The 26,061-nt window shown below is 45.8% G+C and overlaps 1 protein-coding gene and 1 pseudogene across 1 annotated transcript in view; one reads left to right on the top strand and one right to left on the bottom strand.

The window, feature by feature from the left end:
* The window catches only part of Kcnk13 (potassium two pore domain channel subfamily K member 13), a 93,038-nt gene that overhangs the window by 39,208 nt on the left and 27,769 nt on the right, over positions 1 to 26,061 (top strand). The window lies entirely within an intron of this gene.
* Positions 13,993 to 26,061, bottom strand: part of LOC129666047 (ubiquitin-like protein 5) — a 34,832-nt pseudogene continuing 22,763 nt past the window's right edge.

The following is a 26,061-nucleotide window of genomic DNA, read 5'->3' as shown; positions in this document are numbered from 1 at the left end:
ACTACATCTGTATTTGTTAGAACAGCACAATACGATGGCCCGTCCACTGAGACAAAATGTCAGCCACAGAAGAAGAACCTCCCGAGATTCAGGCAAACACAGGGACTGTGGCTAGTGATAGCATGTAGTTCAGACTAACTGACAGTAAGATTTCAGATGGACCCACACAAAAATGTTAAGCGCGGGGATGGACAGACGTGTCAGCCTGCTTATAACCCATCGGCGCTGGCTGTATGTATCACATTGCACTCTACAGGTGCTATGCGATTGTGAGTTGTCATTTTTCAAATAATATTGATTTAAGATAAACATGGAAGGGGTGCTGTAAAGGGGAAGGGTTGCTTAAAGGAACTGGGGAACGGGGAACAAGAGAGGGTAACAGGAGAGAAGAAAGACAAGCTATTTCATGCTTTCACGAACACTCTAGACTGCTATATATATATATATATATATATATATATATATATATATATATATATATGTATGTATGTATGTATATATACATATGTTCATAAATATATAAATGACATGAAATCAGAAGAGAGACTGCTTTTATAGATAAGGGAGGATCAGTGAGGACAGAGAAGAGACAGGAGGGAGAGTTGCGACAACATATATCTGAAAATGTCGGAATATGCTCAACATTGTGTGTGCCACCCCAAAGCCCATTCAAAACTTAAAGGGATATTTTAATAACTGATGTATTAATTAAAGAATTGGAGGCCACAACTATCATGGGAGGAAGAGAGCATAGGTAGCCCAGAAATGGCCACACAGTCCGTATGTCCTCCCTCATTGCAAGGGAACGGGAAGATGTCAATTTTGTTCTAAGCGGACACGTGCCCAGTTTCTTCTACCATGAGGAGGATACATTCAAAGGAGAGGTGGCGCTCCAGATCGCATCTCAAATCTCCCCCAAAGCCCTGGGTGTCCAAAGCTTCATCCTAGAGAAGCTGTTAGAAGGCTCTTGGATGGTCAGAGGAATGGCCTCTCAGGGGACTATGGGGCTCCAGCCTGGTTCTTTTGATCCCTGGCCATCACTGGGTGAGTGGTTTTGCTCCTCCACCCGCTTCCTGAGGATGGTCTATCTCACCACACACCTGAAGCAACTTGGCCAACTGATCATCAGTTAGGACCTCCAACATAAACCTTTTGACTCTATAAGCTTTATTATCTGGGGTGCTTTGAGACGGAGTGACCTACCAGCTCTGGTTTGGAAGCTCTTATAGTCCTTGAAGGAAGATGCAGATGGCACTAGCTATAGATTCCTGGGCTGATTGTGGGAATTTTACAGCCCTTTCTCAACAGGGCTTGAAGCACTAACATGACAATGAGAGCAGCAGAAGGGACAAGTTCATGGCTAGATTCCTGGCTCACTACAGAGCAAAGGACTTCGGTGTGGAGCACGCTGGAAGGCATAGGGATGATAGATGCTCATTACCAGAGATTCGGGCCTGTGTAAACATTGACTTCCATGGACAGGTTTCTGTTAAACCAATTAGGGAGAATATTTTGCTGGAGCCGAGTTGCTGAAGCCGCACTTGGCAGCTTCCGCGCTTTGCTCCCCTTAAATACTGAGGTTTCCTAAGGATGTGTTTCACACCCACACCAGGAAAGCCTGGGGCAGGATGTCACCATGCCCAAGCATGTTAAATGACATCTGATCACTTGATTGTTGTGGTAGGAAATCAGGGCCCCTCAGCAAAACGGGCCCTTGGCCCTTGTTTCTGCTGTTTGTCGTTGGTTATTTGACACTAATTGTTATTTTATTTTTCCATATGATAAATGTGTATGTTCATTATAGAACCACAGCTGGGAACTCAGAGAAGGAAAAGGTGGAAGGGACTGCCCACCGGCGCACTGTCCGAGTCTTTGCATCATTAACACGTGATTGGAATCCTTTCCGCCTGCCCCCAACACACACCTCTAACTTATGTATGTGTGTCTTTTTCTTATGTAAGCATCATATTGAAATAGTTTTCACATCTTTAGCTTCTTCATAGCCCATGCCAGGCGTGTAACATATTTTATTTGCCTCTCTCCATATGGGACACTTAAACTGAAGCTGATTCCTCACTGTCACATACAATGTTATGACTAATGTACTTCCAAATAAAGCTATTTCTGGACTAAGCAGTTTCTCTTCAGAATTGAGTAGCAGAAGTGAAATCTCTGAATATTAGGACATGCATACATGTACCTCCGCGTGCACACACACACACACCAGGGCTGGGATACGGAAGAGCTAATTTATGTAAATTTATACATCTACATGAGACAGGATCTCACTATGCTGTCCTGGATGGCCTGGCGCTGGCTCTGTAGCCCAGGCTATGCTCAAACACCAACCATCCTCCTGCCCAGCCTCTGAGTGCTGGAATCACAGGTGTGCACCATTTTGCCTGGCTTATGTAGTTTGAAAACTTCTCACTGGCAATCTGGGGCTTCCTTCCAGCAGGGTTGCTCTTATGGATCACGTGTGAAGTTCTGAACTGTGAACGTGCTATTCGCCAACTGCCTAAAGCCATAATAAATGCGAAAGAATGCAAGCCAACAACTTGATAGAACCAAATTTAAAAATCACGGGTGTGGCATGGGATGCTGGAGAGATGGCTCAACAGGATGTAGGTTCCGTTCCCAGGACCCACACGGTAGCTCACAACTATCTAAACTCCAGTTCCAGGGGATCCGGTGCCTCTTCTGACCACTGCAGGTTCCCGTAAGCATGTGTGTGTGTGTGTGTGTGTGTGTGTGTGTGTGTGTGTGTGTGTGTGTGTGTAGTGGGAGGTAATTTAGAAAGAACAGCATTGTTTTTTATTGAGGTGGAGAGGTGGAGGAGGCCCAGACTTACTGACATCACAATAGGCTAGGAACCTGGTGAGGGCTGCTTTCTGCTTTCAGAATGGCAATTTGTCGTTGGCATCTCAAATCTCTGTGGTGTGAACTGGCTTGGTGAGGACTGGCCTTTGCTTTGAAGATGTCATTTCTTGTTGCTTCCACTGAAGAGAAGGAACAGAGTATCTAGATGGTGAACGGAAATAAGGTTGCCATGTGCTTTCTTCACCCCCAAGTTCTTTTGCTTATTGTGCACATGGCACATTTAACACATTTGTGTATTTATACACACAAGTTTCGTATGTATATATGGATGTAAAGTGTACAAACCATAACGATATGATGATGTTTATGAGACACGTGGCTATTTGGACTTGCCTGAGTGTTTAATGATTAAAGGATGCATTTTAAAATAGAAAAGAAAATCATAGTGGAAACCCAAAAAAAATAGCTCTGAAGCACCCGAGTTTGAACCCACAAACCCATGTTTTAAAAAAAAAATCAAAAGCTGGGAGTAGTTACAGCACATTTATAATCCCAGCATTGGAAAAGGGGACATAGGTGGCTCCCTAGGGCTTGCTGGCCGGACAGGTCATCCTGCTGGGTGAATTCCAGACCAGCGAGAGAAGCTGTCTCAAGAAAGAAAACAAAGTGAATGTTGAGGAACAATAGCCAAGGTTTCTTCTCTGACCTCTACCTGCCTAAATATGCACATGAATACATACCTGTACTTATGTAAGCACACAGATGAACACATACAGAGAGAGGCAGAGAAGGCAGCAGAGGGTCACAGCAGAGCTGATGGAGGGGAAAATATGTGGTTTTGGTCTATAGTAGTTTTCCCTTCAGTACATTCTTGAGAAGCCTCCTCATTCAGGCCAGGAAGTAGGGTGCTGGAAAGATCTAGGTAGATTCCCCAATCACAGGCTTCTCACCTCACAGTCTCCCGGCGCTCTCATGGGGGCCGGGGCGTAGGCTCACTTTGCATTGCTTTCGCTGTATGTCTCAAATCTCAGTGTTGCTCTGTCAGGGAAACGAGAGACACAAACCCACACCCACGAATTTGTTCTTCTAAAGCAAGCACAGGCATGTCCAGAGAGCAGCATCTGGCTCAGCTTGCTAGGACAGCCACAACAAAATCCCCCAGCCTGGGCCACCGACAGACACCGAGCAGCCCACAGCCTGGAGACCCTGAGCCCAGAGAGTGAGCCGGAGATAACGCTGTCACCAGGGCTGAATCCTGCTGAGGCTGCATCCTTTGGCTTTTCCATGGCCACTTTCTCATTCAACTTAATGACCTTATTAAACACTCTGCATCCAAATACAGTCACATGCTGAGACACTTCTGGAGTGGGGTGGGATGGGGTTGGTGCTTCAACCTGCAGACAAGTGGGGGACCATTTGATCCCTAACAAAAGGAACCAAAACAGGCTAAGACCTAGATAAGAAATGTGGTTCATTCCAAGCCAGCAGTTCTACCCTTTCCTCACTGTCACCTACGGGGCTTTTAGCAAATAGTCAACCCAGCAGCTCGCCAGAGCTCCTGGCATAAGTGGTCTATGGGCAGCCCTGGCATAGGTTCTCTGCTAGGCCTGTTGGGGATTCTAATGTTCACCTAACCTGAGAATCTCAGATAATTGAAATCCTACATAGAGATCTCAGTCGCTCTCATTGTTCTAAACTGCCATGCTGTCTGCCTTGGAGATAATGTGTTCTCAGGCACATACAAAGCCTTCCAATGAGCAAGACACCCAGCCAGTGGATACAGAGAATCCAGTCATGTGCACTCAGCTTGCAGGAGTTTTTCCTGTTTTCATTAGAGCCCTTAGTCACTGTTGAATGCCCATGATGCAAGGCACTCTGGCTAGTGTGACAGGCCAATGATGGGTCCCCAGCAAATGTCCATTTCCTCTTTCTATAGATGAGAAATTACCCAGGTGTGCTCAGCTTATCAGATCTTAAGACAAAATTTGGGAGTAGGGAGATTGCTCAATGGGGTACGGCATTTGCTGTGCAAGCCTGAGGACCTGAGTTCAGAGCCCCAGTATCTACATAAAAGACAGTTGTGGTGGTGGTGGTGCAGGTCTGTAACCCGATTTGTGGGTACAGACAGGCAGATCGTGGGAACTCGCTGGAAAGCTGTCTCACCAAAAGTGGGAGCCCCAGATCCTGTGAGAGACCCTGTCTCAGAAAACAAGGGAGAGATTGATAGATTCTGCATTCAACATTGGCTTTGGGTTTCCACACAAGCAAGCATGTACACACACACACACACACACACACACACACACCCCAAACATAGGAGTTCTTAAAAGTATAAGATCTTTCCTTGCAGAGGTAAAAAAAATATATATATATGACATAAGAGTATCAGATGGATCCCATCTATGAAGCCAGAGAAAGCAGGCCAGCAACAGGACATGTGGGCAGCCTTCACCACCCTGGAACTGAGGTAGTAGAACAAGTAGAGCCAGCAGGCACACTGGGACCTCAGTTCCCACCCTCAAGTGTAGAGGAATTTTAATTCAGAACATAGCTGCGCTGGCAAGAAATCACATCCAAAGACCTTCTGTCTGGAATGAAGACACACCTTTAATCCAAGAGACAGAGGCAAGTAGATCTCTGAGTTCAAGGCCAGCTTGGTATAGAGCAAATATCAGGTAAAGAAAAGCTTAGGTCCAGGCTTAGTGGTAAATGCCTGGTGGTACATGCCTTTAATCCCAAACAATGAAGGTAAAGTTAGTTTGTAGAAGGAAGCACCCATGTTTGAAAGTGATGTCTAATTGAGTGGCAGAAACAGTGACGAATCAGAGGAAAACTTGACAGCATAGTATACACCCAACTCTCACAAGAAGAGAGAGAAAAGGGAAGCCACGTAAGGGGCAATGCAGAGAGAGACTGAAGCAGTTTTACCGGACAGTAATAGGAAGACAGGTTGCAGAGAGAGAACTCAGGTGAAGATCAAATGAGCCAGAGAATGAGAAGGAGCCAAAAGATTAGAGCAGATTGCTGAGTTAGCTTGAGGCCAAGCAGAGCAATTCAAGGGCCGAGAGGGCATCAGCTGGGAAAATAGTTTGAGCCAGAACAGCTGAGCTGAACCAGTCAACTGTGAGTTCAGAAAGATCAAGAAAGGGTGAGCTTAGCAAGCAGTAAGTGTCAGAGGCAGAAAACATTCTAGGCCTAGGTTAGATTGTACAGAGGCTAGAAGCTTTCAGGACTAGGCCTAGGTTAGCAGAAAAAGGATGTAAGCCTCAGAGGCAATCAGGAGAAAAAAGTTCCTTTTACACTCAGGGGACCGAGTCTTGACAAGAACCTGAGTGAAGAAACACTTCTCCCATAGGGTTCCAAAAAAGAATGCCGTCCCTCAGACTCTCTCTGTTTGGTGAGCCTCATTTCAAACTTCTGACATACAGAGCTGAGAGCTTCTCCTGTGTTGCTTTAGAGCCACTAAGTGTGTGCTGACCGGTTACAGCAGCGGTTGGGCATGGACACAGCCAAACTAAAAAACCATGGCAGCCGCCCCATTGCCATGGAGCTTAGCAACTCATATTCGAAATAGCAGCTTGGTTGCAACTCCAGGCATAGGCTTCAGAAGTTACTAAATCTGAGGCCCCCAGATGCAGCGTCATGTTCTCGAATGGAATTCCCAGATAAAAAGATAAAAAGAATATAAAGATAAGAAGAAAATGAGAAAACTGTTCCTGCAGCTTGAAGGAAGAAAGGCATTGCTGTGGTAATATATTTGTATATAAGACTGGTCGTTTGAAATGAGTAGCTTTTAAAGAGAAATTCATGGTAAATAATAACTCCTTGGTTATCTCCCAACTCTTGAATTTTTTAGTTATAGAACTGGAAAAAAAAAACATTCATCAAGTAAATGCTTAGAAGACTGTAGTTCTGAACCTGTGGGTCATGAACCCGGGGGGGGGGGTTCATAGGGATTGCCTAAAACCATGGGAAAACACATATATTTACATTACAATTTATAACAGTAGCAGGGTTACAGTTACTAAGTAGCAACAACAATGATTTTATGGTTGGGAGTCACCACCACATGAGGTATTAAAGGGCCACATCAGTAGGGAGGCTGAGAACTGCTGGCTTAGAAAAGAAAAACACAACAACATAGTATTTCAAAGTGACATCAGGACCAAGAGAAAGACCTCCTAGTAGCCAGAGCTGACATAATTCAAGCAAACAATAAAATAAAATTATGGTAGATAATAACCCAAATATAAAGTAAATATTGTGATTCCACACTGTTATTAGTAAATGACTCAATAAAGAAATAAAGAAGCAGAAACAAATCTGGCAGATTGCAAATGCCTAAGTCCAGTTCAATGGCTATAACAAAAATCCCTTAGACTGGTTAATCTATGAACAACAGAAAGGTATCACCCATTGTTCTAAAGTCCGTGAAGTTCACACTCACAGAGTCGGTGTCCAGTGAGGACCTGTTTCTCGTGGATGGTACCTTCTGGGTGTCCTTACATGGTAGGAAGAGGGCACACGTGCTCCCTCATGCCTCTTTTGTGAAGACACTAATATCGCTCATCAGGGGTCTGTCCCTTGACCTAGTCACCTCCTTAAGGCCTCCCCTCTTAATCCCAATACTTTGGGAATTAGATTTCAACATGGGAATTTTGGAGGGACACAGACATTGAGACCAGAGCGATGCCCCTTCCAGTGTGGTGACTTGTTCCAAAGAGAACATCAAGGACACAGTGAGGGGTGGTTGTAACTTCATAGAGGAGAAGTCAGCCAAACATCACGTTGGCCAGGTGGTCCAGGCTTCACAGTCCTCAGCAACATCATGTTGATAGAGCTCACCCTTGGAATGATGTGATGAGAACACATCCCATCTTTTTTTTTTTTTTAATCTTTTATTTTTTTTATTAATTACACTTTATTCATTTTGTATCCCCCCATAAGCCCCTCCCTCCTCCCCTGCCGATCCCACCCTCCCTCCCCTTTCTGCATGCATGCCACTCCCCAAGTCCACTGATAGGGGAGGTCCTCCTCTCCTTCTTTCTGATCTTAGTCTATCAATTCTCATCAAAAGTGGCTGCATTGTCCTCTACTGTGGCCTGGTAAGGCTGCTCCCCCCTCAGGGGGAGGTGATCAAAGAGCAGGCCAATCAGATTATGTCAGAGGCAGTCTCTCTTCCCATTACTATGGAACCCACTTGGACACTGAACTGCCATGGGCTACACCTGTGCAGGGGTTCCAGGTCATCTCCACAAATAGTCCTTGGTTGGAGTATGAGTCTCTGGGAAGTTCCCTGTGTTCAAATTATCTTGTTCTGTTGCTCTGCTTGTGGAGTTCCCGTTCCCTCCAGCTCTTACTATTTCCCACTTCTTACATAAAATTCCATTGGGGTTGGGGATTTAGCTCAGTGGAAGAGCGCTTGCCTAGCAAGCGCAAGGCCCTGGGTTCGGTCCTCAGCTCTGGAAAAAAAAAAAAAAAAGACAAAATAACAAAAAGACCAAAAAAAAAAAAAAAACAAGGTAACACATCCCATCTTTGAGCTTCCTCCTGAAACCTGTAGCTCCCCTAGAATCACGAGCAACCAGGATTCAGATCTCAACTGACAGGAAAGTCCGGAGAAATGGTCACACAACAGCGGAGTCTAAGACGACATAATAATTAAGTCCGGCCTAGTATCCTGGACTGAGGAGACTGGCTGAGGAGACTGCAAGTATGAGCACCTGAGTTCAAGCCCTCGGACCTATGGGAAAAAGCTGGGTATGGTAGCATGCGTTCATAATCCTCGTGCTGGAGAAGCTGACACATGGGAATCCCCGCAGCTCACCTGCCAACCAGCCTTGTCTAAGGGGGAAAGATCCAGGCCAATGAGAGACCCTGCCTCAAAATGAAATGGACAGAATTATTAAGTAATGACACTCAAGGTGACTGTCCTCTGGCCTCCACACCCACACTGCAGTCACACACATTCCTGTATGTACACAAGTTAAAAGTACACAAGTTAAAAGTAAAATACAACATGGCATCCAGAATGGAACCCTGGTACAGACATTGGGAAAAAGCAAAGACAACCTAATACAATACAGAGTTCAGTAGTGCCTAACAAGGTTGGGTCATTGATGGTAAGGGATGTGCTGTATTCATGGACAATATTAAAGAAAGAAATTAGGAGGTGTACTGTGAGATCCATCCCTGTAGCTTTATAATTTTTCTGTGAATCTAAGTATATCCTCAAATAAGTTTCTTCCTTTCCAGCCAGACACAGTAGCAAGGTCTCACTCCAGTGAAGGGTGGGTGTAACTTCACAGAGGAGAGGCGAGCGAAACATCACCTTGGCCAGATGCTCCAGGCTTCACAATCCTCAGGGGCACATTCTGTAGCCCCAGGTTTTTGTTGTTGGTCTTTTGTTTTGCTTGTGGTTTTTCAAGGCAGAGTTTCTATGTGTAACAGCCTTGACTGTCCTGGAACTCACTCTGTAGACCAGGCTGGCCTCAAACTCACAAAGATCCACCTGCCTCTGCCTCTCAAATGCTGGGATTAAAGGCATGTGCCATCGAGCCCTGCCTGTAGCCCCAGTTTTGAGGGAAGTCTCTGACAGAAAGACCATAAGAAATGAAATTCTGAAGGTCTTACAGATGTTTCTTCTGGAGTTGTCTCTAGAACACAAAGAGCCATTCTGGGTCTTCTGGAGGGCACAAGGAGTTCGCTGTGTTTGGAGCTGGGCCAGCGCCCAGAGAAGTCTTATTTGGGAAGAGGACATTTGTTTACCACAGGGCTGAGGAAATAGCATTTGTTGAATTCTGCTTGAGCACAGCTCCCTCTGTTTCACAGGCCACACATGGTTGTGCTATGTTAAAGCTATCTAATGTCATCTAATGTCTGAGTGGATATTTAGGTTTCAAAAGTACACCCGTGACCATGAATCTTTTCTGAAAATAGGGGAAATGCATTGTAGAAAACAAATGGAGTTGTGGTCAGTGCCTGCCTGAACTGAGGGCTTGACCATAGGCCTGTGGGAATCCAAGTCTAGGACAGGGTAAAAAATGGCCATTTACAATTGCTTTCCAAGTGAGAGTCAATTTCAAATCCATCTGTACATGGAAATTAAAACAGGTGTTGTCCCCTATAGTCCCAAGAGTTAAAACCGTTCCCAGACATCTAATCTTTAACAATAGACTCAGCACAAATGTTGAAATACTTTCTAAGGTGGGTATATAACCCATCTTCAAAGAAAATTGATTCTTCCATTCTGGAGAAGATTTTACAATTTTCCAAACAGCAATTTACTTCTCATCCCAAAGAGAAGTCAATTGGTGGTTTATAAAAGGTGTTAAACATTAAATCACCTGTGTATTTTGTTCTGGCTGTGCTGGGGACATCTTCATTCAAGCTAGGCCTCCTATGCCAGCCGCTCCACTTGGCTCCTCACTGTCTCTCTTCTTGTTCCCTGTCTCCGTGGGCTCACAGTGTGCGGGCTCTAACAGTGACACAGCACAGGCTCTCGAATGTTTGGTGAATGAATAACAGACACAGTTATTCACAGTCAGCACCCTGGACCACTCTGGAGATGAGACACACTAGGAGGCAAGATGAGGGAATCCTTTGCATGCCTCAGTCTCCTTCATCCTTCTGCCTTCTCCTTTGAGTGAGTGACACACACTTGTCCAGGCTTGCTGAGTAGAATCTTATAGAGTATTCTATCTCTTACAGAATATTTTCCCTTTGTCAAAACATCTCCATTTTCCTCTTTTAAAACTTAACTATAGATGGTATAAATAGAGATAGATACAGATGTAGATACATAGATACAGATAGATGATTGATAGATAGGTAGATAGATAGATAGATAGATAGATAGATAGATAGATAGATAGATAGAGATATATTGATATATATATATATTTATACAGCACAAATACATGACGAATACTTCTAGTAAAAGGTATGCCCATAGAACTACTACCAATTCAAGGATATAGATAGTCATCACCGTTTCATCCCTCGTGTCCTTTTTCTCTACCTGTCCCCACATCCCCTCCTGGAGAGAAGCCAATACAGTTATCATTCCCGAGTTTTCCAAAATTGATACCTCTAGCACATATTTGTTATGGCCTCAATTAATGTATTGTTTCATTTGGGGCTTTGACATTCACAAAAGCATCACACTGAACTTAGTCAATGGCAATTTTCTTGCAGCCTTAATATTATATTTCTAAGATTCATTTATACTGTGTTTAAGCCATGCTGTGTCCATCTACTTCTGCTTCTATATCATGTGTTATCACTGGAGGTTTCACAGATTTTTACCTGTTTTTTCTTAATTCAAAACATTGGTATTTTTCCATGATTTTCACTACAGTGAGCATTCTCACAGTGTCTCCTCAGTGCATACATTTGGGTTCTCAAGTGTAAGCACCCATCAGAGTCCTCTGAAGGGAGCCTGGTGCTGACCCCACCCCATATCTCCAAACTCCAAGATTTCCTAGTACAGTGCCAAGTGATGGAATGTTACTGGAGCAGGGCCTTTGGGGAACTATGGTCCCATAATAAATACCTGTGAGTGGCATAAGTGGGCAGGGCAATGTACCCCTTCCATATAAGGTAACTTCCAGGGCTGAGACACCCTGGAAATGCACTGCTTATGTAGGCACAAGGACCTGAGTTCAGTTCCCAGTGCTATGGTAAATGTCAGACATGGTGGCACCTATCTGTAATCCCAGAACAGGGAAGGCGAGACAGGCAGGTCCCTGGAGCTCAGACATTCTCAGCTAGACAGACTACCACAGCAGTAGGGCCCAGGTTCAGGAAAGACTCGGTCCCAAAAATTAATAATAATGGTGATGTTCAGTTGTTTCCTATGTAACCTGGACATTTCATTTTCTCATGTCAGAAATACAGGACCCACAGAGCGATGTGTTAGCCAGGCCCTGGTCTTATCCATCTGCTTCACCTGCATTCACGGGGACTGCAGGGGCAGGAAAGGGGGGTCTTGCTTAAAGAATGTGAGCGCCTTACATATTTTAGGTATGTTTCCTTAACATGAGAAAGATCAGGCTCTGACAGGTTTCCCAAGGAAAATAAACAGTGAACAAGCTGTAGAACCCTTACGTTCTGGAACGTCCCTTGCCAGCTTCGGGGAAAGCAGATGGCTTCTTCTTAAGGCTTGCTTCAAGCAATCAGAGAAGAATGAAATAGATCCTGACAGCCGAAGCCGCCCACAAGTCGCTCTTGTCGACCCATATCTGGTACCCATCACATGCCCAACCTGACGCCATGAGTCTGCAGAGCGTGACGCTGCTGTTCGCTTGAAAAGTACCGACTTTTGAAATGATGAAGACTCGGGGGAAGGCATGGTTGAAATTTGGTCTCTGCCGACACGTATGACACACATGGTTTGATTTGTCACATGCCAGGGGACTTTCCGATGAGAGGAAGATTTCTTTGCAGGCGACTGTACAGTCATCTCACCCTTGAAGGGGCAAAGCGGAGCACTCAGAAAGGAGCAAAGCCCCGTTCCAAGTGTCTTGATCTCTCCTGGGCCTCAGTTTCTTTGTCTGTCCTTTTCATGCCTCTGGTCTACCTCTCAAGGCCACTGAACTTTATATAAAATATCAAGAGCTGAGCATGCTAAGGCCATCTGGGAGTAACTCCTTGGGAAATGAAGTTTCTCTTTTGTATTAGCATACGTTAGTTGTATAAGATAGTGGGTTTTATTATAACTTTTCATACAGGAATAGAATGTGGTTCAATCATATTCACCCCATCATGGCTGTCTTCTTTCATGTGTGTGTGTGTCTGTAATTAATGAATTTATTTTTGACAAGTTCGTGCATACATGTATATGTATTTTGATTATTGTTACTCCTAATCTTATCTTCTACTCCCAACCTCCCTGAGCTCCTTATTCTTCTCAATTCGTCTCCTTCCCACTTTTGTCTTTGTGTGTGGATCCACTGTGTGTTAGCTGAATGAGCATGGGTTGGAATATGGGCAGCTTATCAGAGGCTATGACACTGAAGACAGTGCCGCCTCCCCCGGGCAACCTTTAACTGCCAGAATCTCCCAGGGATAGATGGAGCCCCATGAACCCGTGTTCCACCCCAGGATGGTTACCTGGGCAGGTAACAACAGCTCCTGTAAGTTCATGAGTGCAATGAGCCTGTTGCATAGAAAGGCAGCTTTCCACGGCTCTCCTCCCCCTCCTCTGGCATATTCTTTCTGCCCACTCTTCCACAAATGTTCCCCGAGCCTATGATGGGTTAATTAGATATCCTGTTTAGAGCCAAACACTCAACAGTCATTGTTCTTAGCACTTTGATCAGCTGAGTCTCAGCAGTAACCACTGTTCATTGCAAAACTATGCTTCTCCAACCAAGACTACAGTAATCTGTAGGCATGAACACGACTATTTAGGCGGTTTGACAAACACAACATGTCCATTTAGCAAACCAACAGGTTTAGGTTACCTTTTCAGCCATGGGTTTTGGCTGCGTTTATAGTATCAGGTGTGAATTCTCACCTGTGGAAAGGGCCTCAAATCGTGCCAGAGAGTACTGTTACCCCAGAGCAGTCTTAACACTGTTGCATCGGTGGGCACATCTTGCCTGGCAGGTGAGTTGTGTAGCATACTGATTCCACAGCTGGGTAAGCCTGTTGACGCCTTCTCCCCCCCCCACCCCCCACCCCCGCGCATCAGCCTGCATAGCACCTGCCAGAACCGTGAAAGCTAGCCAACAGGGAGGGAGCTTTCAGCTCAGCTCTAGTTTGAGTTCTCTGTGTCCAGCAACCAAAGCACAAAGTACATCTTCAGCAGGAGGGTCTCAATATCGCAAGCCAAGAGCAGGGGTTGCGTAGTTTAAAAGGCTTCTTCGACAGACAACTCCTGGAGAGGTATCCCACTCTTGATACTGGGATTTTTGTTAGATAATCCATGACTTCAAGAATCAGCCTCAATCACTCACCCAGTCAACTGTGAAGCCTTTATTCAAACTCCTCTTTAAAATCTGCTTGCAAGGTAGTAGGCTTCTAGATGACATTTTCGTATATCCTTAGTTCTGGTTAAAGTTCTCTTCACACCCTTCTCTTTCCCAGCCTCTACTTTCTTTTTTAATTAATTAATTAATTAATTAATTAATTATTATTTAGCATGGAAGTTTTTATCCACATGAATTGTTAAAAATGGGCGTCTATCAGTGTCAGATGAGCTGGGTGAGGAAGGCAGAGGGTGGGGCAAGGAGAAAGAATTCCCCTCTGTTGGTAATAAAGCTCCAGGTTCATCCCATCGTGGATCCCATCATCTCCCAGAGACATGTGGCCGTTAAAAAACTGTGTACCGCTTTTTAAAAACGATCTCGTTCTAACAGGTACCAGTTTGGGTTCCTATCGGTTTCTTCAAGTCCTCCTCGGTGTCGTCAGTGTTGCCCTTGACACAGACTTTGTATTCTAGATGGTCCTTGCAAACCACTTAAATCACTGTGTCTGGAGCTCCAACCTCCTCGAACCTAGTGATGTCGCAACTTCTAGATCAATTGCTGATCCCTGGCCCAGCTTAGGATCTCTGCTCTCATCACCATAATTTACTTTGATCATCCTTTTCTCCCCACAGGCCCTCCCTCTTCTTGTCTGTTTTTCTTTTTTAACAAGGACTCATTATATTGTCCAGGATAGCCTTGAACTTGCAGCCACCCTCCACATACAGCTATGTGCCCCTCTACCTGGCTTTCCCATTTCTGTCTCTTAGAATGAGTCTGCTGTAGGTGGTGACTGTCCTCCAGTAGAGCTTACGGTAATGGCTTACACGACTCTAAAAGCCTGAAAATCACCAGTCTGTGTACTGTAAATAAGCCACCACTAATGTTGGGGGTTCCCCCCCAAAAAAAAAGATCTTACTCAACAGCAAAAATAGCATAGATCAATCAAGGAACTTGCCTCAAACCACAGAACTAGCAAGTAATTGAGCTGGGATATAAATCGGGCAAGTTGAGGTTGGACCATCCCACTTCTGGGTTTCTGTTTTCCTTTTGCCTGGACAATCTTGACTCTTTCTGAAAATCATCTCAAATCTGCCCCTTCTGGAGGCTTGTCTGATTTTCATGCCGCCTTCATAGTCCCTCTTCTGAGGTTTCTCTGTGCATAAACCCACTGAAATGCTTTCTGCAGTGCTCTGTGCAGTTTGGTATAACTCTGTATGTTGCTGGCCCCAGGAGATTGGATTCCTTCCGTCATGTCTTACCAGAGACCTGTCTGCTATGAGTCCCATGAGTTTAGAGCTGATATTGTGGCTGAATTGACAGGCACCTCCCAGCGCCTTCCACACCTTTTGACATGGGTATCAGAGAAGACCCCCGGGGGCCTGAGAACAACCCATTTGGTAAATGGTTTACCATGCAAGCATGAGGACAAGTTCAAGTCTCAGAAACCACATTTCAAAAACTATGGTTGCATAGCCCTATAATTCCAGTTCTGAGGAGGTGGAAATAAATCCCTGGAGTCCACTACCCATAAGCCATTTAGTCTAACCCAATTGGCAAGCTCCAGGTCAATGACAGGCCCTGTCGTAAAAACAGGGAAGATGGCAACCGAGAAATGGCATCCTAGGTTGACTTCTGACTTGTACATGAATATGCGTACGCGTACCTACGTAGTGATGAGAATTCTCTCCCTAGGGAGATAACCAAACATCTGCCCCCCTCCTGCTGGGATCCCAGTGACAAACCAACAAAGGCAAACTGGTGAAACCAATAAGTTCTTCAGTTCACTTACAAACCTTTCGTGGGTGAGCGGTTACCTGCAGGAGCATGGGTGACCTGAAAGCATCAATACCATCAGATAGCCCCACCCTACAGCTCACAGCCCCACCTCGGAGCTGCATAGGCCGAACGGCCCTCCACCTCACCTCCCACAGTCCGTACACACTGTCATTTTCTAGCACAAGGACAGGTGCAATCAGCACAGAAACATATAAACGGCTGGGAGGTGTGGGAGGGAGTGGACAGAATCTCAGGTGAGGGGGGTCAGTGGCCTTCCCCACCTCCTCTTTCTATAAAGGAATGTCAACAAGCCTGATCTTGAAGATTCTTGCAAGTGGTGACAACTGCCTCGATGACAAAGGTAGCTGTTATGCTTGGAAGAGCACTTTCTATAACCGCACACAAATCCGAGCCTACACCTGCACACACGCGCGCGCACACGGCCTCCAAGGTACACTGGTGTGCAGAGCTAGGTTGATGAGCATGGCTAATGAGCGGCGCCCACTAACGAAGCCAAGGTGGCCGGCCTAATCTCACTGAGGTCACAGCACTGCGCTTGCTTTCCTGTGGTTGCAGACTGACCTCCTCACCTCAGCCCACTGTCTGGTGAGGCTTGTGCCTTTGATAAAATGAGAGACTGGGAAAGAATGGGTGTGTTTTAAGAAAACTCATTATCGCCTGTGGAAAAACACCTGCAGCGTCGTGTCCAGGCAGCAGACACAAACATCATTTCCTTGTCTCAGAGATAATGATTTTTAACTCTTTTAAGCTTCAGTCAATCTATTTTTTTTTTTCTTCCCATATGGAATGCAGCCTTAGAAGATCTGGCAGAACCCGACTGAAATTGGACATCAGCAGGAATTTTAAGGAAGATTAAACTTCTCCTTAAGAAATAGCCAGAGCCGGTGACATGATGTTTGCGGACACACAGACTGAAAGGAATATGCCAAAGTTCTAAAAATGAGAGCAGCTAGCATTATTCAGTTCCTACCCCAAGCAGAGGGCTTTGCTCATATTCTTTGCCAACTTCCATGCTATCCTGTCGTCCTCTGCCCCCCACCTTATGAATGGGGAGAGCAAACCATCGAGAGATGTGTTGAATCTCTTGGCAGGAAGGCATCATAAGGGCTATTCACTCCTCTTTGTTCTGCATCTTCTACAGCAAACATGTCCATGTGAGCAATGTTGTACTAAATATTACAAACAGGTGCTATGAAAAACAAAGCAGTAGTTATATACGGTGGTAGGTCCCTGGAGTTCCACTACTCTAGATGTGGAGGCAGGGGGTTGTGGGTTCAAAGCCAGCCCAAACTACATTGCCAAATCTTGAATCTTGTCTCAAAAAAAAAAAAAAAAATGGGCAAGGAATGTGGTATAATGACCGAGCACTTGCCTAATATATATAAAGCCCTGAGTTCAATCCCTAGCTTTATAGAAGACCAATAGAGATGGCTGTGGGGTGGCTCATGTACCAGGCCAGAGGTTCCATTCCCACTGCTGCAAAAAGAAACATAAAAAAGCAGAACCATGTGAGGAGAAAACAAGATGAAGCTGTCTTCCTGCCCTGAGGCAGGGGAGCAAAAGATGGCCTTTGGACCGTGGCCTTGGTGGCTTGGGAGCCTTTACCATTTGTGTGTCTTGCTGAAGCATCTCAACTTGTATTTATTTTTGCTTTGTGGTCTGGGGATCAAATCCAAGGCCTTCTGCCTCCCAAGCAAGTGCTCTACCACCAAGATATACCCTCGGCCGCCAACCTCCTCAGACTCATCTGTAGATACATTTTGTGGCATGTTTTTAAATGGCAGAGGAATCCATCCAGTGGCTCATTTGGGACCCACCTCCATACTGCTAACTGGCTCTTCTTAGAAAAACATGCAACTCTGGCCTTAAATTCTCCAACTGGGACTCATTCGAAAAGAAAACAAAGATAAGGATAAAGTAGGTCTTATGAACAAAGAAAAAGAAATCCTCCCTGTACTGATGACTTCTTGGCAAAGAAAAAGAGGAAATGAGCCACCCACCAGCCATCTCCTTGGACAATGGCAGGCCCCCATAGCTGAGGTCAGCATTCGTCTCCCTGTGGGCCAAGGGAAAGGAGTCACAGAGGCTCACCCTGCCTCACCCCATCCAGAGGAAAGGTGCTCCATAAATGGCTTTTCAGGTTTTCTCTACTGAAAGACTTGGACATCCGTTGTTTTCTGTTTGAATGGTTGCAAGCCAGTGTCAGGTCTTGAGAACACTCTACCTTCCTCTTATATGGCTGGTGATCTCCGTGGACCCATAGATGTGTGGTAGAGAGAATGTAGCTTTTCGTGGGCCGGTATCACTGTGGAGGCATTCAACACTACCTCTCCACCCCTATGGTAACTGTAATATTCACAAGCTGCTTCCTTCCCCAAGAGAGGCAAGAGCATACACCGATTTTCACCGCTCACTGCTCACAGAAGAACCCACTGCATAGGTGCCAAGAGTCCTCAGAGCATGTCCCCAGGCCAGCTTTGTCCTCACATGCTCCAAGACACACACTCTTGGCCTAAAATGTCAAGAGCAGACATCTGTGCAGTAGATGGGTTTTCAGCTGGGACCCACGAATGGATATTTGTCACCCAACAGAGAGGCTGACAGTCATGCAGAGTGACCAGGATGTAGATGGGCAGGGGAGGGCAGGGGAGGGAGGAGCAGGCAGGAAGCCTGTGCACCTTGGATGTGCATTCCAGGCCTCCGGCCTGCTGCAGCCTCCTCTGCTGCAAAGTGAAGTGATTCCTGCTGCAGCTCGCAGACCCCACTGCCCCGTCGCAGTCATGACTCACTGGGGCCGGGCAACTGAGCACAAGTGGCTCCTGGGAGAAGTAGGGTATCTGGAGACAGGCAGCCTGGAAGCTCTCTCCAGATGGACCCTGAGGCCAGGTGAGGGTTGGGCTGGGAACCTCTGAGAAGGCAGAGCAGAAGCCCACAGAACAGGAGGCACAGGGTCGACTTCTGTCCACAGCCGTTCTCCTTTCTTCTCTTTTATTGGCACATTAGCTCTAAATACCGTGGGCTTATTGTGATGTTCTCGTGCATGACTAGAACGGACTGTGGCATATTTGCCTACCCCCAGCCTGTTGCCCAGTCTTGCTGCTTTCCTTTCCTCTATGCTGGTCCTCTTTCTTCCTAGTCCCAAATAGTTCCCTTTCTACTTTCACAGCCTTTTTTTTTTTTTTTAATACTCTGGATTCTGAATATGGAAGAAGAAATGTGAGTCTATCTTTCTGAGCCTGTCTTATTTCCCGCGATGTCCTCCAGTTCCAGCCGTTTTCCTGCAAATGACAGTATTTGCTTTTCTCTACCACTGAACACATACGCCATTTCTCTTTGTTTGTTCCCCCGTGGGGGTATACCTCAGCGAGCAGGTAGCTCCTATGACCGGAACCACAGTGTACAGGGACAGGCAGCTATGTTTGTTGTGAACAAGTGAATGATTTAAACTTGCCAGGAGGCTGGATTGTAGCGAAGCCAGAACTGTCAGAGGGGTCTACTGAAAAGAAAATAGTCAACGCTGGCGGTGGCTGTCCTAATAAACACAGACCACACGGCAAACAGCTCTTCCTTCGGTGGGCTCTCCGACCCTGTTTCAAGCCTTGGACAGCAGAAGATTGTCCCTGGCTCCATGCTCCAATCACAGACACAGCACAGAGCTCCAAGATGGCCGAAGGTGAGGTTGAAGAGGGGTTCTCTTGCACTGCCCCCACACTCCACGGGACTCTCAGGCCCCACTGCTCCTTGTATGTATGAGTGCATGCATGTGTGGAAGCCCCAGGGATCCTCAGCTCTGAGCAGATGATTCCACAGGATCGGGGACCAAACTCAGCTCCTCATGATACCACGGTGAGCACTAGACTGACTGAGCCATCTCCCATGCCCTCCCCTGGTCTTGCATTTGAGACCTCGACAAGCCACTACCAGTTAGCTCTCAGCAGGTGGCTTTTGCTAACATATTGGTGTGTACATTTCTGGCAAAGATGAACAATTTAAGAGGAAAGAGAGGGTTGCCCACTACACCACAGGCAATGGGGGCCGTGTCTACAAACTGCATCTTGCAGATCCTGGGTGGCTTGGCAGTCTTCAAATTCATATTTCTCCTTCTTCTCCTTCTCCTTCTCCTTCTCCTCCTTTCTTCTTCTTCGTGCTCAAATGGACAGAGACACAGCAAACACCCCCAGCCACATGCATCCCAGCCCACTGCCTGGCTGGCCTCTGATTCTCTTTCTTCTACCCCTGGGGACCCTGACTTCTTAACCGTGTGGTAACAAGGTCCACTCTGAACATGGTAGCTTTTGCTTTCTTTCTTTTCAAACAGCTTTCTACCTCGTGGCCAGTATTCCTGTTCTTGTTTCTAAACGACACATTGGAAACCAATGAACAAAACCCATTAGTTTTGAAGTTGTTCTGAAAGATGCAGGAAAATAAATGAGTTGTAAAAATGTGAACAACATAATTGACTCCCAGCTGTGTGTTTATCACAATTACAAGTGTCAGAATTCATTTTCCTGCTCTGTGGTTTGGCGCAGTGGTAATGAGCCGCTCACACGTGTGTGTGTGTGTGTGTGTGTGTGTGTGTGTGTGTGTGTGTGTGTGTGTGTGTGTGTGTGCGCGAGCACGATGGTGCATTTCAAAAGCCTGTAGCTTCGAATAATTAGAGGCAGATTTCGCTGTTAGCCTGGCAAGCGGCTTAGCTCCCAGGGCAAACAGTCGGTTCTGCCTTGCAGTGGCAGTGACAGAGTAGGCAACATTCAGGGTTGATTATTAATAGTTGGCAGCATCTCCTCCTTTGACCTGAGCCTCTGGGAGTGACTCCCCTGCACCACAGCAGGGCACCAAATGCAGAGTGAGGAACTTGCTATTTAAAACGATCGATCTGACCTTTTAATCTGCAGCCTTTTAGTCCATGCTGCCTTTTCCAGAATGGAGACAGTGCATCATTATTATTATTGTTATTATTATTATTATTATTATTATTATTATTATCATGTCTTTACAAAAGTGACAGGAGGTGCTCACTGTAAAAATAACTAAACAAGGGTGGCAAGATGGCTCAGTGGGCAAAGGCATTTGCTCCCACACTGGAAGGAGAGAACCAGTTCTTGCAAGTTGTCTTGTGGCCTCCACACACCCTCAGTGGAATGTTTCTTCTACACACACACACACACACACACACACACACACACACACACACACACCTCAATAGATAAGTAAACAAATGTAATTTTAAATGATTTTTAAGTAGCTAAACAACTTATATCAGGGGTTAGTTCCCAGTGCAAACTCTACTTCCCATGAATAATTACTATTAAGAAATTCTATCTATTCGCAGTTTCCCTATGCACATATGAAGCCTGTATGAGAAATTTGAATTTCTAGTGGAACTGTAACCTTTTGAATTCTGTGGGGTGGTTTTTTTTTTTTTCATTTATGCAATAATAGTTGTTTCATGTGGTTGATAGAGTAATCCACTTAAAATGTTCAGTCCTGTGTCAGCGAAGTGTGTTTGGCATTCAAATCCCTGTTCCCTATTTACCACGGGTAACAGAACACACATAAAAATGTCACAGAACAGATGTTCACAGGAAGGGAGCTAAGAATCCATCCTCTAGGCCTGACACGGGGACTCGTCTTCAGTGACTACCCAGGGATGCCACAGACAGTCAGGTAACGTGCGGGAAAGCCCCAGGGGACAGGTAGGTGCCAGCTGAAGCGCAGCCTGCACTTGCTCCACACTCCATGTTCGGGGGGGGGGGGGCTGGAGCTACCTGTTCCTGTTTATGTGTAGGGGAGGGGTGCCATTGAAGGGCTCTAAGCAACACCAGGACAAGACCTGATTCCTACTTTCTGATGCTCAGTTTCATAGTATGAAAGGAAGTTTCCTGTGGGCGCTGGGAAGAAGCAGCCTTCAGGGGCCAAGGAGAGATGCAGTAGAACCCTTGAAATCTGCAGCAGTCCAAGCCTGCGGGGGGTGGGGGGGCTTCATCTGTGGGTGGCCATGCAAGTGGGAGCTTCGAGATCTGAGATGTCAGGGACACAGGAAGTGTCCTCAAGGTGACCAAGGATGTTACCCCACAAGATGAGAGGAGGCTGGGCTCAAGCCCCTGACTTTGGAGGATTTATGAACATAAGCAGGAAACTCACAGCATTCATGTTCTCAAAGGCCAAATAAGAAACAATGAACTTGGGAGCTGGAGAGATGGCTCAGAGGTTAAGAGCACTGGCTGTTCTTCCAAAGGTCCTGAGTTCAATTCCCAGCAACCACATGGTGGCTCATAATCATCTATAATAAGATCTGGTGCTCTTTTCTGACATGCAGGCAGAATACTATATATGTATACATATATATGGAACAATGAACTTGAACTTGTCCCCGGAACATGGCTGAGTTGTTGCCACAAACAGAGGGGTAGAGGGCAGGAGTCCTCTCCCTTCGGTGACCCTGCTGTAGAACACATCTGGTTCTGGCGAAAATAAGCTGAAACCCACTTTACTTTAAAGTCACCTCCTTGGAAATGGCCCTGGGGCTCCCAGGAAAGCCTGCTGCTCCTCTGGGTGACCCAGGACTAATCAATCACACCCAGCCGACTCTGAAAGCAAGAGGTTTGGGTGAGAGCTGAGGAGAGTATGCCAGTGGCTTTTGTGGGTTTTAGGTTTCGAGACACAGAATAAATAAACAAACTCTCACGGATATTCTGGAACATGGGGAGTTCAAGATATGATCTGTATGTTTTTAATTGCATGACATTCTGAGCAGCATGCTGAAATTTCATGTGTTCTAGTGTATGTGTGGAGAGAGAGAGAGAGCAGTATGTGGACTGGCCAGAGAGGTCAGTCTCGGTGACTGTTCATTCCCGGGCACCATCCACCTCATTTTGTGAGCCAGGGTCTCTCTCGATGACAGACACAGCTAGGCCGCTCGGCCAGTCAGCTAGTCTCAGGGATGCTCCTGTCTCCACCTGCCCCACACTGGGAATACAAGTGCACACAGAACCCCACAGTACCCAGGCTTTATGTGGGTTCTGGGAATCAAGCTCAAGTCTGTGCACCTGTGTAGTCCCAGCCTGTCACCAGCTGTCACCAGCCCTAAAGTGACTCCCTTGGGAACCCCACAGGGTCCCCACTAGGTACTCTTGTTCCTCTGAGGGATCTTTGACTCATGAGTCATGTCACGTTGGGATAGGAGCCAAGGACAGGGCACCAGGGCTTCAGCGGGGTTTAGGTTCTCGTACAAGATGTAAATCAGAGCCCTGTTCTTTTGGGGGCGTTTACGATCCCCTAGTCACTTTGGGCTAAGCTCTGACATTCCATAGGAGAGTGAGTAAGTAAAGCATGATCATTTAAAACTTCCACTGTGAAGGTGAGTCTTGGTTGTCTTCTTGACTAGAACAAGAATTAGCTAAAACCAAAGTGGCAGGTTACTCCTGTGAGGAATATTTGCTTAATTAGATCATGTTACATCACTTGAAGTGAGAAGACCCACTTCTAATCCATGGGTATTTATTTGTTTATTCATTCATTCATTCATTTGGTTTTTTGAGACAGGGCTTCTCTGTGTAGAAAGACCCACTTCTAATTCAGGCTTTACATATTTGTTTGTTTGTTTATGTATTTATTTATTTGGTATCCAAGACAGAGTTTCTCTGTGTAGCCCTGGCCAGTCCTGGAATTCACTCTGTAGCTCTGCCTGCCTCCTGAGTGCTGGGGTTAAAGGCCATGCGCCACCGCCCAGATCTAATCCATATCTTTGAAATGGGAAGATCTACCGTTAATCTGCCCCCCCCCAATTCTGCTGGCAACCTGTATAGAGGGAATGGAAGAAGAAAGCTGGTTCTGTCTTTGCCTGCCCCTCCCAAGCGTCCTTATGAGCTTTGCAAACCATTCCTTCCCCCACACAGTCACCGCCCACCTGCTCTGGATAACTGTGAGTCATTTGCATTTTCTGGAATTATGTGTGGTTAGACAACCCCTGTGTGCACTGTGGACCGGTTCCATTCACCAAGCTCAGTCATCTTGAGATTTGTTTATGTCTCTTCAAATATAACTTGTTTTTATTTATTGTCCAATTTTTGGTTTGTTTGGTTCTTGATTTTTTGATTGATTGATTGATTATTTGTTTGTTTGTTTTTCAAGACAGGGTCTCTCTGTGTGGCCCTGGCTGTCCTGGAACTCACTTTGTAGACCAGGCTGGCCTCAAACTCAGAGCTCTGCCTGGGATTAATGGCGTGCACCACCACTGCCCAGATGGCCGTTTTTTTAAAGTGTCATTTAGTAAGAAAAATTTTCCATTCCAAGCAGACTCCAAAAAAGAGGAAGAATGCTTTCCTTCACCCATCCAGCTGTCCTAGACTGTAAGGGATGGTCAGAACCTAGGAGCGTATGAAAAAGCACAAAGCAAAAGGACTTTAACTTTCCAGAGTGCCAAACTGGAGAACAGAAAATGCTTGGGAGACAGGAGATCAGGTGAGGTTTGTTCCATGCTCCCTGTGCTGCCGTCTCTGGGCTTATATGGCTCCAAAGTTGCCTCTCTTGAATAACTTCTGCCCTTTGCTAGCAGGGAGGGGAAAGAGGAACACTTACAAATTTACAGCATTCTCTCCTTATTCATGGTTTCACTTCCTGGAATTTCAGCTACCAACAGTTAATTGAGACCAAAAATATTAACATGGAAAGTTCTAGAAATAATTTGTAAGGTTTTGGTTGCATGACATTCTGAGCAGCAGGATGAATCTCACCCCATCCACCCCACTCCCACTGGGAACATGAATGTTGTGTTCTGGTAGATCTGCTCTATATCTGTTTGCTACATATGTGCTTAGCATCTAGCCATCTTGGTTATCAGAGGGAATCAGTTGTGGCCATATTTGTTCAAAGAACCCGTATCATTTAGGGATACCAAAATACAAACATGGTAGTAGAGAGGAGGCATCAGGACAGCTTGATATTAGACCAGATATTCTCAGCCTGTGGGTTGCAACCCCTTTGAGGGCAAGCAACCCTTTCACAGGAATCACCCAAGACCACAGGTATTTACATTATGACTCATAATAACAGTAGCAAAATTTCAGTTATAAAGCAGCAATAAAAAGTAATTTTATGGTTGGAGGTCACCACAACATGAGGGACGGTATTAAAGGGTCTCAGTACTGGGAAGGTTGGGATCCGGTGTACGAGGCATCCCCAGCGGACAGCTGTATATCACCTTGGGTCAGACATGGGAAGAGCAGGCGACTCTTCTCATATCTTCTCCTCAGGGACCTTCATTTCAAAACGGGTCCTGTACCAAAATGCCACGTTTGAGTAGTGTGGCGTATTCCTACTGGCTGTGCTGTATTCCTCTATTCTAGATGCTGGGTGTTTCCTAAAGGCTCGTGCTTGCTTGAACCTACTAAAGTTCTTCCCTCACAAGATATTTTCTCATAGAAGCCTGCAGGATCGCTCAGTGTGTGAAAATGCTTGCCACCCAAGCTTGAAACCTGAGCTTAATTCCAAGAATCTCATGGTGAGAGAGAAAACTCCCACAAGTTGTCTTCTGACTACACACACACACACACACACACACGCGCGCGCGCGCGAGAGAGAGAGAGAGAGAGAGAGATAATAAAATAACTTTTTAAAAAGAATAAGGGATTTTTTTTTCATGCCTACTGGTTAGTTTCTCAGAGAAAGCTGTTATGGGAGCGAGAGCCTGGCCTCAGTGGTCTGTCTCTCTTTGGCTTCCTCTTGTTCTTCTGTCACATGTACTCCTGTCATGGACAGCCACTGTGATGTAACAGGCCAAATGTTCTTACTGGAGATAAGTGCCATGCCCTTGGACCTCCAAAACTATGAGCAAAATGCACCTTTTTATTATAGAGTCACGCTGCCTCGGCTGTTGTGTTACAGGGAAAAGCTAACTAGGATAGCCATGCTTTGCCACCTGGGTTGGAAAAAACAAACAAACAAACAAAAAACTTCAGTGATCACATAGCCTGTAAGGGTTTTGTTTCTAGACTCTTCTGAGCCCAACAGATCTGTCTTAGTCAGGGTTTCTATCGCCTCAATGAAACACCATGCATAAAAAGCAAGTTGGGGAGGAAAGAGTTTATTTAACTTACACTTCCAAGAACACTGTACATCATCAAAGAAAGTCAAAACACAAACTCAAACAGGGCAAGAACCTGGAAGCAGGAGTTGATGCAGAGGACATAGAGGGGTGATGCTTCCTGGCTTGCTTAGTCCATGAGGCTGCATGTCTCCACTGGTCTTCAGTAGATGATGGAACCCCAAAGAAGTAGACTCCGATGCCAGTGAAGGAATGGACTTCTTAGCAAGGCGAGAGCAAAAAAGCCAAGAGTAAAACTTTCCTCCTCCCATGTCCTTATAGAGGCTTCCAGAAGAAGGTGTGCCCAGATGTGTTTTCTTGCCTCAAGATCTGGATCAAAGGTCTGCGTATTTTTAACTCAAAGAACCGGACTAGAAGTGGATTCAT

This window comes from Psammomys obesus, unplaced genomic scaffold (genome assembly GCF_907164565.1).
Source record: "Psammomys obesus unplaced genomic scaffold, mPsaObe1.curated_primary_1811, whole genome shotgun sequence".
In the NCBI taxonomy this organism is placed as follows: Eukaryota; Metazoa; Chordata; class Mammalia; order Rodentia; family Muridae; genus Psammomys; species Psammomys obesus.
This window is presented reverse-complemented; position numbering and strand designations above follow the sequence as displayed.